This window comes from Triturus cristatus, chromosome 10 (genome assembly GCF_964204655.1).
Source record: "Triturus cristatus chromosome 10, aTriCri1.1, whole genome shotgun sequence".
Classification (NCBI taxonomy): domain Eukaryota; kingdom Metazoa; phylum Chordata; class Amphibia; order Caudata; family Salamandridae; genus Triturus; species Triturus cristatus.
Genome location: NC_140593.1, coordinates 904,416,529 through 904,431,358, shown reverse-complemented (window position 1 = coordinate 904,431,358; position 14,830 = coordinate 904,416,529). Strand labels below are relative to the sequence as shown.

Here is a 14,830-nt window from a genome sequence, read left to right as displayed (position 1 = left end):
TAGATTTCTCCAACCTGAGCTGTGCTACAGACCTGGGGAGAACAGGCACAGGCTCAAAGTCCCTGTGTGAGATCAATACCAGTCCGTTCAGACCAATCCCAACGCTTCTCTCATGCTGGGAAATAGTATTACCAGCATGAGAACAGTGTCTGGATTCGCGTGGGGGAGTTTGGGAGCCTGTGCACCCCCATATACTGACTGGACAGAAGGAGAAGAGTACTGAGGTAGTGGCTGGCAGAAGGTAGGTAATCTTTAGTTTTTATTCTCCCCGTGCTGCCCCATATTTATAATCATATTTTCCCATTCCAAGTTGTAAATTCCTGGGCCTCTTGTCTCTTGTTCTGGGCACGTAGGGGCAGCACCGAAATCACCGCTGCAGTTCATGCTGCAAGCATATCCTCCTCCCGGTTGCCAGGGCCATCACTTTCCCGCCACTCCATTTAGTTATACAGGGACATTGTTTCCCTTTTTCCATACTATTTTTAAGACCTTAAATAACACAAGTGCATCTTTACTCGAGTCACTGGGGCGATCTTCATCCCATTGGCCTCCAAAAGAGGCTGTTTGGGCACAGGGACTGTTCCCCACCATACTGTTCCTCAACTCAGCACCACCTTACGGACGCTTTGATCCCACAGCACAGCACCGGCTTTTAGGACTGGAAAGGGTTCTTTAACGAGGAGATGAATATTTTATGCACTGGGAGGGCACATCTGGAATATTTGCAGTAGCTCTTGGTTCATCCCACTTTCCCCTTTCATTGTAAGGATTTCTGCAACGCCGACATTGTGTGTATATATCAAATTATGAATTGCTTCTCTTCTTGGGTTCCTGCTTGTTTTTTACAATGCTCATAATTGCTTGCAAAGTAGAGACATTCGACTTCAATGCTACCCAAGGCTGTGGGCCTATTTTACAGTAATGCATAACTTCGAAGATTTAATAGGAAGCAATGCATTTCTCAAAGTAAATATGTTTTGGTTTCATTTGCTTTGTGTTCAAATTCTAGTAAACACAATTAAAGAACCGATAAGATAGCACAGCAGGTTGGGTGCACACTGCAGCAAACTGTAATTGGCAGATCACACGTGCAGGTGCTCAGGAGTTTCATGTCAGCTGTCAAGATTTATGAGTAACATGCAGATTACAAGCTTCAATTTCCGAAGGATGTTTTAGGGTTTTAAATGAACTGCGCTGAAATGTGACTAATGTGCGTGCCATGTCTTAGAATCGAAGAGTGTCTACTTAACTAACTTTTCCTCCTCTCAAAGACAATGAAGTGGTTCTATCGAGACAGGTAATACAGATGAAAAACTGCGCCACCCAATCCCTTAGACATTTGAACCAAAGCAGAAATATTTACAGGGATAGGCCTCATCGGAGTCCAAATAGTTGGTTTTAGCAGCCCAGGTCTGAGCAACTTCCGTTTTGCAGATAAGCGGCTGACGAATGAGGTACATAAAAATTGTTCCCATTACAACACTGAGGACCCCATTATGAGTCTGGTGGTCCGAGGACCTCCAGACTAATGGTGGCATGGCGGTGGCAGATGGAGCCACCACCCTACTGGCGGTCTGACTGCCCGATTACGACTTGAGCAACCGGATTGCCCTGAGATTGTCAGCTCCGCCCGGGAACTGCTATTCCCCAGCATAGGAGTGGCGGTCAGAGGCCACAATATGCTTGGCGGGACAGCCACGGTCCTGCCAACCATATTAAGAGTTCTCTCAGCCAGGATTTTCATGGTGGTTCCACCGCCATGAAAACCCTGGAGGAGAGGAAAACAGAGAGGGACCCCCTATGCCTTAAACATATGCAGATGCACACATGTGGGTATGAAATGTGCCCCCCTGTGTGCATGCACATAGGTTCTTGCAGAGCATGGACTTTCGAGTCCATGCATCTCAGGAACCTTGTAGTGAGGTCCCATTGCTACACCTTTTTTAATGGCACCGCCACCTTTAAAAGAGGCACCGCCATGGGACCATCATGCCAGCCACCTGCCAGACTACTAAAAAGACATAACCCGGCGGGCACGCAGCGTTACCTTTGGTGGAGCGGTAGTGCGCCGGTTTGCACCGCCGCTCCTCCAAAAACACGTAATAGGTGCCCGAGTGGTTTTTAGGTCTCGCCTGAGACAGCGCTTTAGCGCTGCTCTGGCGAGACTTATAGTGACCGAGTTTTGGAAGTGCAAACAGTGGCTTTTCAGGCCTCCAAATACAGTGCATGTGTGTCGGCCGGGCGCGCGCACCATTTGGAGGCCTGAAAGCACTCATTTCCTTTCACTTTCTCGGCCCGCACGGCCGCTTTGATGTGATCGCGATTAGTTTCACACACGCACATCTTATCTGCCCCATCCCTTTTGCTTCTTCTGTCTCACCCTCGTACCCCTATCTGTTTTTTCTCCCGTCTCCCCACCCCACTTCTTTATGTTTAAGCACTTCAATAGTGCTTCCTACTTTGGTTATGTTCCTATTACAATACCACCAAATGCAACTGACTGTATTCTATGTTGCTTTCCTCAACCCCCCATACCCTCCTTCTCAATTGCGGCGGTTGGTTTCGCTTCGCACTTTTTCTTTTTTATTTGCTTTCCTAAATCACGCGCTTCTAGTCAATTTTAAACCGAAAGGGATACTGCTCTTGGAATTCCCCAAATATCTGGCCTCCAGCCCTGATCACGTGATCACCAGAAGCGAACTGTTCTCTCATTTAGTTGCCCGTTAGACGTGCAGCTCGAGCCACGACAAACTGTTTGCATCTGTCATACAGGACGAGGTAAAAAACAGGAATGTGAGATACTGCAAGTAACTGCATGGAGAATGTCTTGCAGGCTCCCAACCCTGGTTTGCCTTTTCGCAGAGCTGTGAATCAACATGTCTGAAATGTATAATCTTAGCTGTAGCGGCCCCTGAAAAACAGGCAGCCCCATTCTTGTTTGTTTTCTGAAACCATGCACGCAAGACTAACTTCCTTTAAGAATGTGTTATCTAAAAGCTCGTGCTCATTCTCTAATCATCAGTGAGTTAAAAGAACATGTTTTTTTCATCTCTAAATTCGCTGGAACTGATAGCGCTTTACCGCAGCTCTGCGTTATTACAGTGTCTAGTGACAAGTGAATTTTAAGGTTTGTACTTTCTGAGCCGTGTTCTCTGTGGAAGACGCGTTGTGCATTGAGCTTTTCATAATGCTTTACGAGGAGCGGTTTCACTCGTGCTGGGAAGGAACAGTGGCTTGTGGGGTCCGTTGAATATACATGCAGCTCAGAGAAGACAAATGTATTCAGTGAAACGAGTCAACATGTGCCTGGCGTACTAGATTGCCTCCTGTTCTAAGTTCCTACGATTGAGAGGAAGAGGGTGTGGAGTAACGGCCAGAGCTGACGTCTTTGGAGCTGCGGGACAAGGTTTGAGATACGGCTCAACAGGATTTCCTAATTTCTGTCCCTCTGTATCTCTGTCTATCCTTGTCTCGTGACTTTTTTTATCTTCCTATCTTTCATTTTTCTCTTGCTCTCTCTGTCTCTATCGTTATCTCTCTCCCCCCCCCCCCCCCCTTATCTGGATTTCCTAATTTCTGTCCCTGATTTTCTTTCTATCTACCTCTCTCTCTCCCCCATTTATTTCCCTCTCTTCCAGGCATCCAGTTCTGGGTGTTCTTAATGTCCTGGACAAACTAAGAATGTTCGGTAATAACTGCTCACACCGCTCCTCCCGCTCCCTAAGGTTTGCTCTGCTAGCCGGGGAAAAATACGTTTGATTGCAGTCTTAGGAACATAGTTTAGGATACGTAATGGATTTCATTGGTCCTGGGGGCGAGGCATGCGGGGCACTTGAACTATTATTATTGTTTTCCATTGCACAGATGCTGCTCTGAAGTTTTTATTTTTGCGTATATCTATGGAAAAAGTAACGGTTTAGCCTGGGATGTGTATGTAAGCATTTGTGTTAACTTGAATTTTGGTAAATAAGTTTAGAGAAGCAATTCCTTGGTCAGTCACTGGTCACTTTAGGTACTCCTCTTTGACTCGATTACGTTTTAACTACTTAATATTTCGAACGCTTTTTATGTTAATGGGGCTACATTTGATTGGCTTATCAGGGGAAGGAAATGTGAATGTCATGAGAATTTGGGCTTATTTGGTTATTTTGATTGTCCCAGTTATACACAGGTTAGGTTGCCTCATGATCTTCGACATTAAGGATATATCAAAAGAAAGTAGAATGCCACTTCCTGAGTCCACTCGTTGCATAGTCGATTGCCCCAAATCCCAGAAATACAGTAAACGTTTGCTTATGGGCCTCTTTCCCCTCCTGCAAAATGCACTGCTTAGTTATAAACGTCTGTATAACTGTGTTTTGGATGTTCGAAAGTAGGATTTGTATTTTTTATCAATGTTTTTATTGGCATTTTCATATTACAAATGACAGATTGTGTTGAGATACAAGTGATTTGACTTTATTTCGTACATAATACATCATTGGATATTGCTATCCTCGCATTAAGTAGACCTGCATCCTGTCTTTATTCAGGTCTTGCGCCAAACAAATCTTATGTAGAACTGGGATGCGAAACTGGGATAACTGGGATAGCGCACCATTTGGCAGCCTGCGTGTACATTTCGCGGGCGCTTTGATGTTCTCAGTGAGCCGCGCGGCCACTGAGAACATCAAAGCGCCCGCGAAAGTGCAAACATTTGCCACCCCCTCCCTTATCCCACTTCCTGCTTGTTTCACAATGTTTTTTTTCTTTCTCAGTATTTTCTTTGGTTCTCTCTGTAGCGCTCTCTTCTTAGCTCTTAGTCTGCCTCTCCCTGTCTCTTTCTCCCTGCACACATAATAACATACCACATAATTGCACTGAACTCCATACAACATAAATGCACGCCTTTGGGTCAAGTCGTGCTATATAAAAAAGCAACAAAAAAAACCTTTTCCAATGCAATAGGTCTCGCATTACTGAATGTTTGCGCTACTGGTGTTGCATTATTATTAGCAATGCCAATAGCTCAAACTTTTATAATGCGAGACCTATTGCATTGCAAATGCTTGTTATGAAACTAAGATTACCTCTGCTGTCAACACTGTGCCCACGAGGCCATATCTCTGCCTTGTGTTAACACCCTGCTTCCAAAGTACCCATTAGTCCAGTCACAATATTAAATTGTATGCTTTCATGTGCCAATTTGTTTGTACTTCAAAGTGATTGTCTTTAAAACGTCACAGACCTATTTTCACGTTGTGTACAATTAATTGTCATAAGTGACTCTGACCATCTTGAATGTTGAAGGATGATGCTATATGTTGGGTAAAGGATTTGCACAGTTTGGGCATTGCTGGCTAAGATTATACACATTCCCAACAAAGTGCACGACTGCGCAGTGGTTTGGTCTTGAGGTGTGCCAGCAAAGATGGTTGCAGCACGAAGATCTTGGTAAAGTGCTGCATGTAAGAAGTGGGATTTTGGGCAGAGTACCAGGATTGAAAGTTCAGGATAATGCCACGCTTTGGTTGAGCCCCACTGGCAGACCAGTGTGCCTGCGATGCTTTATAAAGAGTAGACTGTTTATACTCCATCAGCCGTCCGTCACCTGGGTTATGAGACACAGTACATATGAATCTGGACTGTCGGTTCAAAAAAATTACTTTCAGGTGATGCAGAATATTATTTTGTTCCTAAAGTCTATTAGAGTATTCCGTCATAAACTTTATAGAAGAGCCTCTTGCCTCCTCTGAGGTGGAGCTGAGAGCTGCCAATTTTAAGATCCAAGGGTTTGATGGTTCAGGAGTTTATTCGGTCCGATATTGTGGACGTATACCCGCCAGGGGCAAGCCAAGCGTTCAAGACTTGCCTGCAATTAGGGAGATGTTGTAGTTTGGCATTCCAGACAGGTATTATATGAAGCTTTCTCGAAGACTGACATGAAACCTGTTTCATGCTCAACCAACAAAAACAACGTCCCTGCATATTAGGTGGTGAGTTTGTGTTCTTGGCTGCAAGTCTGTTGGTCTTTGCGAGTAGAGATGTCTAGGTATGTTTTTTCCTTCATATTTGCATTTTTTTTTATTTTATTTTTTGTGTCCTTCCTCATGTGTATGTATGTACTTCATGGCTAAACGCTTATAAGGTCCTATAGGCGAGACCTATTGGCTCTGCCAATGCTTGGTATTAAAGTCATAGGGCCAGAACTCGGGGCCTTGTACCATAAAGTCACGCAAATTGATGCAAACTAGTACAAACTCTTTATAAAGTAATTATTTTCCAGTGGTTGGACAGTTTGGGAGGGGTGAGTGGTCTTGCTTTTCACTGGAGGATGCCTCCTTCAGTTGCCTCAATCGTTTTTCGTGAGTACTAAAGACCAGGTGCCTAGAAGTTAATGACCTCACCGCACACACTCAACATTAAATGATACTGATCAATAAAGAATGTGTGTGAGCATTTAGTGAACATTGGTTTTGATCGTGTTACGTCTGTGTGCATCTACAGTGAATCTTTAGCTTTGTAGTACGCATTGGATAAAGTTGGGGTAGTCTACTTTATCATCAATATTATTGTTGTTGGTGTTGTTCTTAGGAGAAGTAGATGTTAAAACAACTAAGAAAGGCTAACTTCTCTTGCGTGATGAGCTAAGACGGCAGAAGTGCTGCTTAAAGTTCTGCTTTGAAAAAACGTGTTATTTGTGTTAGTGCATCCACTTTCAGGGTTACATCCAATATCATAATGCTTTTACAATGGAAATTGAAGAAGGCCAAATGCCCGGCACAGCTGAATATGAAACTCACGCAGCAGATGCATTTATTCCAGATGGCCTACGTAAAACGGTGCTATGCAGTTTGCAGCTATTTTGGGCCAGATAGCAGTTCATAGTAAGATGTATCCGACATCGCTATGCTCGACTTGTTTAACCCCTTCCTGTTTAGGTCTCGCCTGAGCCAGCGCATGCGCTGATCTGGCGAGGCTTTTAGTAAGTGGGCATTGAAAAATCCGACCACATGCTTTGTGTGGCCCAGAGCGTGCGGTCACGCGCACAGTTACGCGCAGAGGCGCCATCTAGCTTTCCTCTGTTTTCCTAATTAAGTGCATTGCTCGAGGGCACCCTTACTGCGCGAGCACATCGCACATCAGCATTAGTTAATCACTCCTTTTATTTTGCGTGTGCTTTAAAATATTATTATTAGCTTTCTATTGTGACACAATCTATGTTACATGGATGTTTTTTGAAATGATAGCATTAGTTATTCCCTCCTGTACAGTTTTTTTTTTCCAGAAGCAAGCAGCCGATATAGGGCAAGGCAACATAAGCAGAGGCACATAGCAATGTTTTAATGTATTCATTTTTTACTGCATCTTCTCTCTCTTTTTTCCCCTTCATTCTCTCTCTCTCTCTCCCCCCCTTCTCTCTCTTTCTCTTCCCTTCATTTACTGTCTCTATTACCTTATTTCACTCTCTTTTTCACTCCCCAGCATCACTCAGCGCCACCACCACAGCATCACTCAGCGCCACCACTACAGCATCACTCAGCGCCACCACCACAGCATCACTCAGCAGCACCACCACAGCATCACTCAGCAGCACCACCACAGCATCACTCAACACCATATCAGTATCACTCAGCAAGACCTAAGTATCATTGAGCATTACCTCCTCGTTAGTCTTCCTCGCCACATGACTAACAAAGAGAACTTCAGCTCCACACCAGAACCCTCCAAAGCAAAAAAAGTCAGCCTCCCATGCCTCCCATCCCTTCCCAATATGGCCGACCCAGTACACCCATGACCTCTATAAGAGGCGGGCCGGCCCAAGCCATCAGCCTGTTTTTTTTGTTCTGCGCTGCAGATTCTCCAGAGCGTCTGATCAGGTAAGTTGGGCTGAGGTCCTGCTCCAGCGGGTCCCTGTGCCCTGGGGGGAGGCCCTGCTCCAGCGGGCTCGCTCTCTGGTTCCCCTACCTTCTAGCCCTCGCACTCTCCCTTTGGGGTTCGCCGCTCTGCTCTAGCGGGCTTCTGGTGCAGGCGGGCTCTTGGGAGTTTTTTGCACTGCTCCCTCTCCATTCCTTGCATTGTGCCCTGCTTTAGCGGGCTTTGTTTTGGGTGGTGTGCTATGGGCTGTCACGGAGTCGCTGTGGCTTCACCCTGTGACTCTTACTCTCCTGGTTACCTGTACGGCTGCCGGGGTTCCTCGCTTGTGGGCCTCCCACCTATCATGCCTCGCGGGTCTTCCTGATAACCTGCGACCAGCTTCGACGCCTGTGTGTCGCCTTGGCCGGCCTGCCCGTCGGGTTTTCTTTCCCCGGCATGCTCTACCCCGACCCGTCTCAGTTGGATGCGGCGGGGGGAGCTTGGATGCCCTGCGCTTTCCCTCTTTTTGCCGTTCGCTGCATGCGATCAAGACTCATTGGGGGGGGAGTTGGACTGACGCTAGGGGGCTCCCCCTCAATCCCATGGCCCTGGTCCTCTCCACCTGTGGGCCTCCGTCCGTTCCTGCGGACGCGCCCCCGTGTCCCGGTCTCCCCCATTGACGCGTGTTTGTTTGGCCGGGGCTGCTGTCCCGGGCTGGGCTTACCTTTGGGTGCCAGGGCTGGTGCATTCCTCGGCGCTCCGGGGTCTGCTCGGGGGTTTCGCGGGGGTCTCCGACTCCGTTGGTTTAGTCCGGGCTGCTGCCTTCTCCTCCTGGTTTCCAGCTGGCGTTCTCTGGTCCGCCTCATACGGGGAGGGTCCTGCTCCCCTGGCTTCAGTCTCTGTGCACTCTGCTTCGGGCTGTTTTCTTCTGGTTAGGGGTCCGGTGGCCGGGCTTCCTCCCTTGCGGCTGCTGTGGGTGGGGGCCCCACGGTTGCGTTGTTCTTCGGGTCATTTTGGCCCTGTGTTGGACGGCGGGAACACTTCCGGTTGAGTGTTCTGTGTTGGTTCCTCCTTTCCCTCCGGGGTTTCCGGTTGCCTTTTTTGGTATTTGTGTAGTGGCGCTCGTCCTCTTGTGGTACTGGGCATTTTGCCTCTGCTTTCCGGTTCCCTGTTCTTTTCGATGTCGGACGTATTTTATGGCTGCATTGGACGTCCTTGTCGCTGTGTGTTAGGAGTCGCTCTGGCCTCCTGGTTGGGGTCTTGGACTCTTGCCCTGCTGCTTGGGGTTCACTTTCCTGGTCTTTCAGTGTGACTGGGTGCCTTCGTCTGAAGTGTAGGCAATGGTCTAGCCTTCAGTGTGGTTGGGAAATATTTTTCCTGTTTGGGTGCTCGCTTCGGCGGCACATATCCTAAAATATTGGTACGATACAGTGAAGATTGGCATGGCCCCTGTGCAAGGATGACACGCGGATTCGTGAAACGTTCCATATAACTGAGGTGTTCTGTGGCAGCGCCTGCTGGTTGGGGTCTTTGACTCTTACTCTGTGGATGGGGTGTTCGATCCCTGGTCTTTCGTTATCACTGTTTGCTAGAGACGCTGTGGCCTCATGGTTAAGGTCAGAGACTCTTACTCTAAAGGTTGCAGTTTCACTTACCATTGATTCTGTTCGATTAGATCACTTTTTAATAAGTTTTACCCCACAGAGTTCAGATATCCTCTCATTATCTCTCCTGTGTAGGGATTGGTATTCCCTTTGGGGCGGTTGGGGCCTATTTCGAAGTCGGTTCCCGGTTTCCTTCTGGGTGTCCGTGCTCGTCGGGTCCCTGGGTTCTCTACTTGTCGCAGTGTTTGTCCCTTCCAGGGCGGTCTGTCTTGCCGCCATGGCCCTGCAGCCGTTCCTCCCTGTAGCCCCTGCTCTCGTCTTTTCTCGGGTGCGGGGCTGGTTGGTTCTTGGTTGGCGGACCGCCTGGGTGTGCCTGGTGCTGTGGACATGGTGTTGGGCTTTTCGCCCGGTGGGGTGTGTGTTCCCGTTCCCGGGTTTCGCCTTCCTTCCTATGTTCTCCTGTACCTGCCTGCTCCCTGCTGTTGTGCCTTCCTCGGGCCGCTGCGGTGGTGTCCCCTCCTCCTCCTGCTCCATGGCCAGGTGGGCGTCCCTTGCACCTTCCACCTCATCGTTGCCTGTGTGTGCGGTGTTGGGTTCCCCCGTGCTCCCGTACTCCAGTTGTGGCAGGTGTCGCGGTTCTCGGTTGGTGCCTGTGGTGCGTGTTCACTTCTCCTGCATCCTTCCGTGGGCTCTGGTGGTGGTGTTTTTACGCTGGAGTGGCGTGGTGTGCTGTGGTGTCCAGTGGATTTGGTCCCTGTTCTCTTGTGCTGGCCTCATCCGTGCGCTCCTTGCCGCTGGTTTCCTGCTTTTCTGGCTGTATGGGTCTGGTCCCACGTGCTGTGGCTCTGTGGTTGATCTCCTTCCTTGAGTGGCCCCCCGGCGGTTCATGTCTGGGTTGTCTACCCGGCTGCTGTTCTTCCATGGGGTCGGTTTTGGGCTCCTTGTGCCTTGTCTGTCGGTGCTTGCCTGGTCTGTCCGTTGGGGGTCCTCCCCGTCTGGTTGGTCCTGGTGCTCTGTGGGGAGTCCCGCTTTCGCCTGTTCCCGTGGGTGTCCCTTTCGGTAGGGCGTTTGGCTGCGGTTCTGGGTGTCCCTGGTTCAGTTCCGGGTGTCCACTGCCTCTGGGGATGGCTCCCCTTCCGCCTTGTCTGCCCGTGTGGCCGGTGGTCGTTGTGTTCCGGTCTCCCCTTCCCGGGTGTTGGCGTCCTCTCCGCCTGTGGGGCGTGCTTTGGTCTCTGCTGGGTCGGTTGTTCCGTTTTTGGCGGTGTATCGTCTGCCTTCTGTTGGCCGTTTCCTGGCTTGGTTTTGCCCCTGCCTCGCGGGGGCTTCTTGGGGCTCTTGCCTCGGTCACTCTCTGCCTGTGTCCCGGGTGCTGGTTCGCGCCTGGGCTTGTTGGCCTGACCGGGATGTTTCTCCTGTTGGTGGGGCTCGCCTGGGTGCTTCCCGATTCTGCTCCTGCGGCTTGTGGTTTCGTATCCTGCCACGTTTTTATTTGTTGCCCCTTGGGGTTTTTTTTTCCTCACGCTCTGCTTGTGGTCGTCCGAGGCTGCAGGTTTTCCCGGTTCTCTTCACCGGTTGGGGCCCGACGCTCCCTGGGCGGATTGGCTCCTGTTCTTCTTTGTCCCTGGTGGGGGTGCTGGGTCCTTCCGGCTCGGGTTTTCTCCCTGGGGGTGTGTCCTTTCTTGGCCTCGTTCCGTCCGGCTCTTCTGTCTTTCTCGCCTTTGGTGGCTTGCTGCCTGTGGCCTTGCCCCTGCGTTCGCTCCGGTCCCTGTTGGGTCTCCGCTTTTCGGCTGGGGCAGTCCTGGCCTTGTGGGCTCTTCCTCCTAGGGTCTTGAGTTTGTGTCCCGGGGTTGGTTGGTTTTGCCTCCCGGGTTCTCGCCTCGGCGGCTCCCTTGTTGCGTGTGGACTGTTGCTGGGGCGTTTTGCTTGTCCTCTGCGCTGGGCTGTGTTGCTCGTTCGTTCTGCATTCCCCTTCCTTCCGGGTCCATGGTGCTTTCTTGTGCTTGGGTCCCCTGGTGGGTGTTTGCCTTCATGATTGGGGCTTGGCCTTGGTTCTCTTCGATGGCCTTGCTGACGGGGGCACTTTGCTGTGGTTTCCTGTGGCCCCCGGTGTCTGTTTTGCCTTGCTCCTGCCTGGGCTCTCTCGCTGCTGTCGCGTTCCTGTCCGGGGATCCTTTGGGCGGCTGTGGTCCATGTCCCAATGCAAGAATAACTTCCTAGGCAATTAGTATATTTGGTGAGATAGTACCTAAAACATGTCCAATTAGTGTAGCCAGCACAATATTTAAAAATGTCACAATAATTTTTATTATTAATATGATTCTCACGGAATCAAAAGGAAATATACAATTTAAAAAAACAACAATTCAACAGTACATTGGTACATAATATAGACAATAAATGTAATAATGTTTTTCAAGTTACAAATAAGAACTATGTCAGTGGCCGTATGATTATCTTCTACGCGCGTTTCGGCGAAAAGTACGCCTTCTTCAGGAAAAGTCACAATTCCTGTAAATTAAAAAATAAAGCAACTACTTCAAATAATATTACATAGGTGATTTTTTCTATTTTTCTTTCTTTGTGACTTTAACAACAAAATCTGGCTATAAAGTCTAATGGACATTTTATACAATATTTTTTTTAAACAAGGATGGAATGAAGGAATTGGCAATGATATACAGTAACATTGTGCATAATGTTGAGGTAATGTCCCTCCTGCCTCTCCTTGCTGGTGGGGCTTGGGTGCCCTTCGTTTTGTTGTTCGTGTGGGGTGCTGGTTTCCTTTTCTGTGCCTCCACCCGTTCTTGCGGCTCCTGCCGGTCTGGGTTCCCTCTGGTTCCTTTTGCTTCTGCCCCTGATTGCCACCGGATCTGGTGGCTTTTGTTTTCTTCTCCCCTCCGGTCCTTGGTTTGGGGGTGGTTCGTCTCTCTCGCTGTTGGTGGTCCGCCATGCGCGTGGCTTGGCTTTGGTCGGCCTGGGTCTCTTGCTGCTGTGGCCTTTTTTGTTGGGTCTCTGTGGTGTGGCTGCCCTCTGTTTCTTCGATCCCTGTGGGGCTCCGGTGGCTCATGGGCTGTTTGGGTCCCCTCTCGCTTTGGACTGTCCATTGGGCGGTCTTGGCGTTTTGGACGGGCTTGCTGCTTTCTGTTTGTGGGCCTGTTTTCGGTTGCCTTTTGGATCCGTGTGGTCTGGTGCCTTACCTTCTCTGTCCTCCTTTGGCCTTGGTTGGGCGGATTTTCTGGCGGCACTTCTTGTCTGGGGGGGTCCGGGTTTTTCGGCCCTTCCGGTGTTTTTCTGTCCCGGGCTGGTTCTTCCTGCCCGTGGTTGCCTCTCTCTTGGGTGGTTTCTCCGCTCGTTTGGTCTGTTGAGTTTGCCCTCTCTCGTGGGTTTCCCTTCTGGTCCATTGGTTTCTTGTGAGTTTCCATGAAGCCGCTTGGCTTTGGTATGTGCTCACTTTGTTAGTCATTTGGCGAGGAAGACTAACGAGGAGGTAATGCCCCGATTACTTACCGGTAATCTTCATTACTCCGAGTATAGTCTTCCTCGCCACATGAGTTCCCATCCCTCCCTCCCTGTCTGGCTATCAGCTTCATGTTTGTGCTTGGTAGTTTCAGGCTGATGGGTTGGCCCGGCCCGCCTCTTATAGAGGTCATGGGTGTACTGGGTCGGCCATATTGGGAAGGGATGGGAGGCATGGGAGGCTGCCTTTTTTTGCTTTGGAGGGTTCTGTGTGGAGCTGAAGCTCCCTTTGTTAGTCATGTGGCGAGGAAGACTATACTCGGAGTGATGAAGATTACTGGTAAGTAATCGGGGCATCACCTCAGCATCGTCTCAGCACCAGTCATCACCACCTCCTCACCCTGCTCTCGGAATCTGCCATCTGTTGATTCTCCCCTAGCGTCTGGCCGCTGCTAGTGTTATAATACAGTTACTAGTTCACAACCTTCAGCCTCCAATTGTTTATGCCCCTCAAAAATAAAATTTACCAAACAACCATTGGAATAGGCAAAAACAAGTTGCCAGCATTGCAAGAACAAAAGAAAAATGAGGAAATGTTTTATTGTACATACATTTTTTCAATATGGTCGTTCTGTTGGACGGAATGCCTTCTTGGTCATATATAAGGTAACAAAAATGCTTCTGACACTTTTTTTATTACAACTTTTCAGCATGCTGCACAGCAGCCGAACTTCTCTACAGCACAGCTTAAACACATTGGCAAAGTCAATAGCTCTGCCTAAACACTTATAAGGCCCCAAAGGCGAGACCTATTGGTTATGCCAATGCTTGTTTTAGTGTATATGGCCATGAAACTCGTACTTCTACTGGGGAGGAATGCTTTGTAAGCAGCCACCCACACTATGACGGCACATGTAGCAGAAAAAGAACTGCCCACCTCTGTTTCACGGAGCCTTTAATCTGCAAGTCTCCTAGTTCGCCTGCTGTACACCAGAACTTAATTTTGATCCCCATCCACTACATTTCGAGGGATCCGAGCCAGGACTTGAATGCTGGAATGCAGACTGTCACTCTCAATCCATGCCCCACCCCGCTCCGGCCTTTTGCGTAATCATTGGCCATAATTGGAGGCAAGCTGCAACCCTGTGGGGAGCCTGAACAAAGGGAGAGCGAGTGCTAATTACCCTCATCAATCCTGAGATACCCATCCATCTAACACCCATCAGACCCCGCCTCCCACTCCAGCCTCTCTTATCAAGATGCTACCATCAAAACAGGCCCAATTGTTCTGCAAACTCCTGGCGGGAAGTTTAATCTGCAGACAGCTCTTCTTTAATCGCCCTTCGATACGTGCCCCCGCTGCCCTTGCTGCCAGGCCTCTGTTCAGTCTGAGGCTTCACTGAGGTGTAGCCATGTACCGTGAGTGAAATGGAAGAGAGCCGCCCAGTCTGACCTTTCCCACAATGCCCAGCTCTGCAATTAGACCAATTAAATATCCTCACAACTTCTGAAAGGCTTCAGTTCCAATGTTCCATCTCTTTCTGGCTTCAGTTTTACCATCATCCTTCTTACTGGTGGGACAGACATACGTCAGCGTACCACACCTACTTTGTTTCTGGATTTCAGATATGAGGGCCACTGAATAAATCACAAAGCATATTCGGTGATAGCCAGAGCCACTGGAATTTTGCGGCAGGAGAGGGCCAATTTATGTGACAGGGATGGGTAAATTATGCGGCAAGAAAGGGCAAATTATGCAGCAGAATGCAGCACATTTTGTGATAGTATTACTTTTTTTATTTCATAATTTCTTTCAAACTTGGTAACACTGTTGCCATTGGCTGCACCCCATTAGTACCAGTTTAACATCCAGGCATAACAAAGCGCAAAAGAAAGGTGACCAGCACAGTTTTGTAAAGGGCCTTCCACTTCGC

General features: G+C 49.0%; 1 protein-coding gene and 1 non-coding gene across 3 annotated transcripts in view; one reads left to right on the top strand and one right to left on the bottom strand.

Moving 5' to 3' along the window:
* The window catches only part of LOC146796221 (cathelicidin-1-like), a 65,102-nt gene that overhangs the window by 39,257 nt on the left and 11,015 nt on the right, over nt 1-14,830 (bottom strand). The window lies entirely within an intron of this gene.
* LOC146796222 (U6 spliceosomal RNA) lies at nt 9,222-9,330 on the top strand. The gene has a single exon (XR_014970181.1). It is a non-coding gene; the product is annotated as a U6 spliceosomal RNA (small nuclear RNA).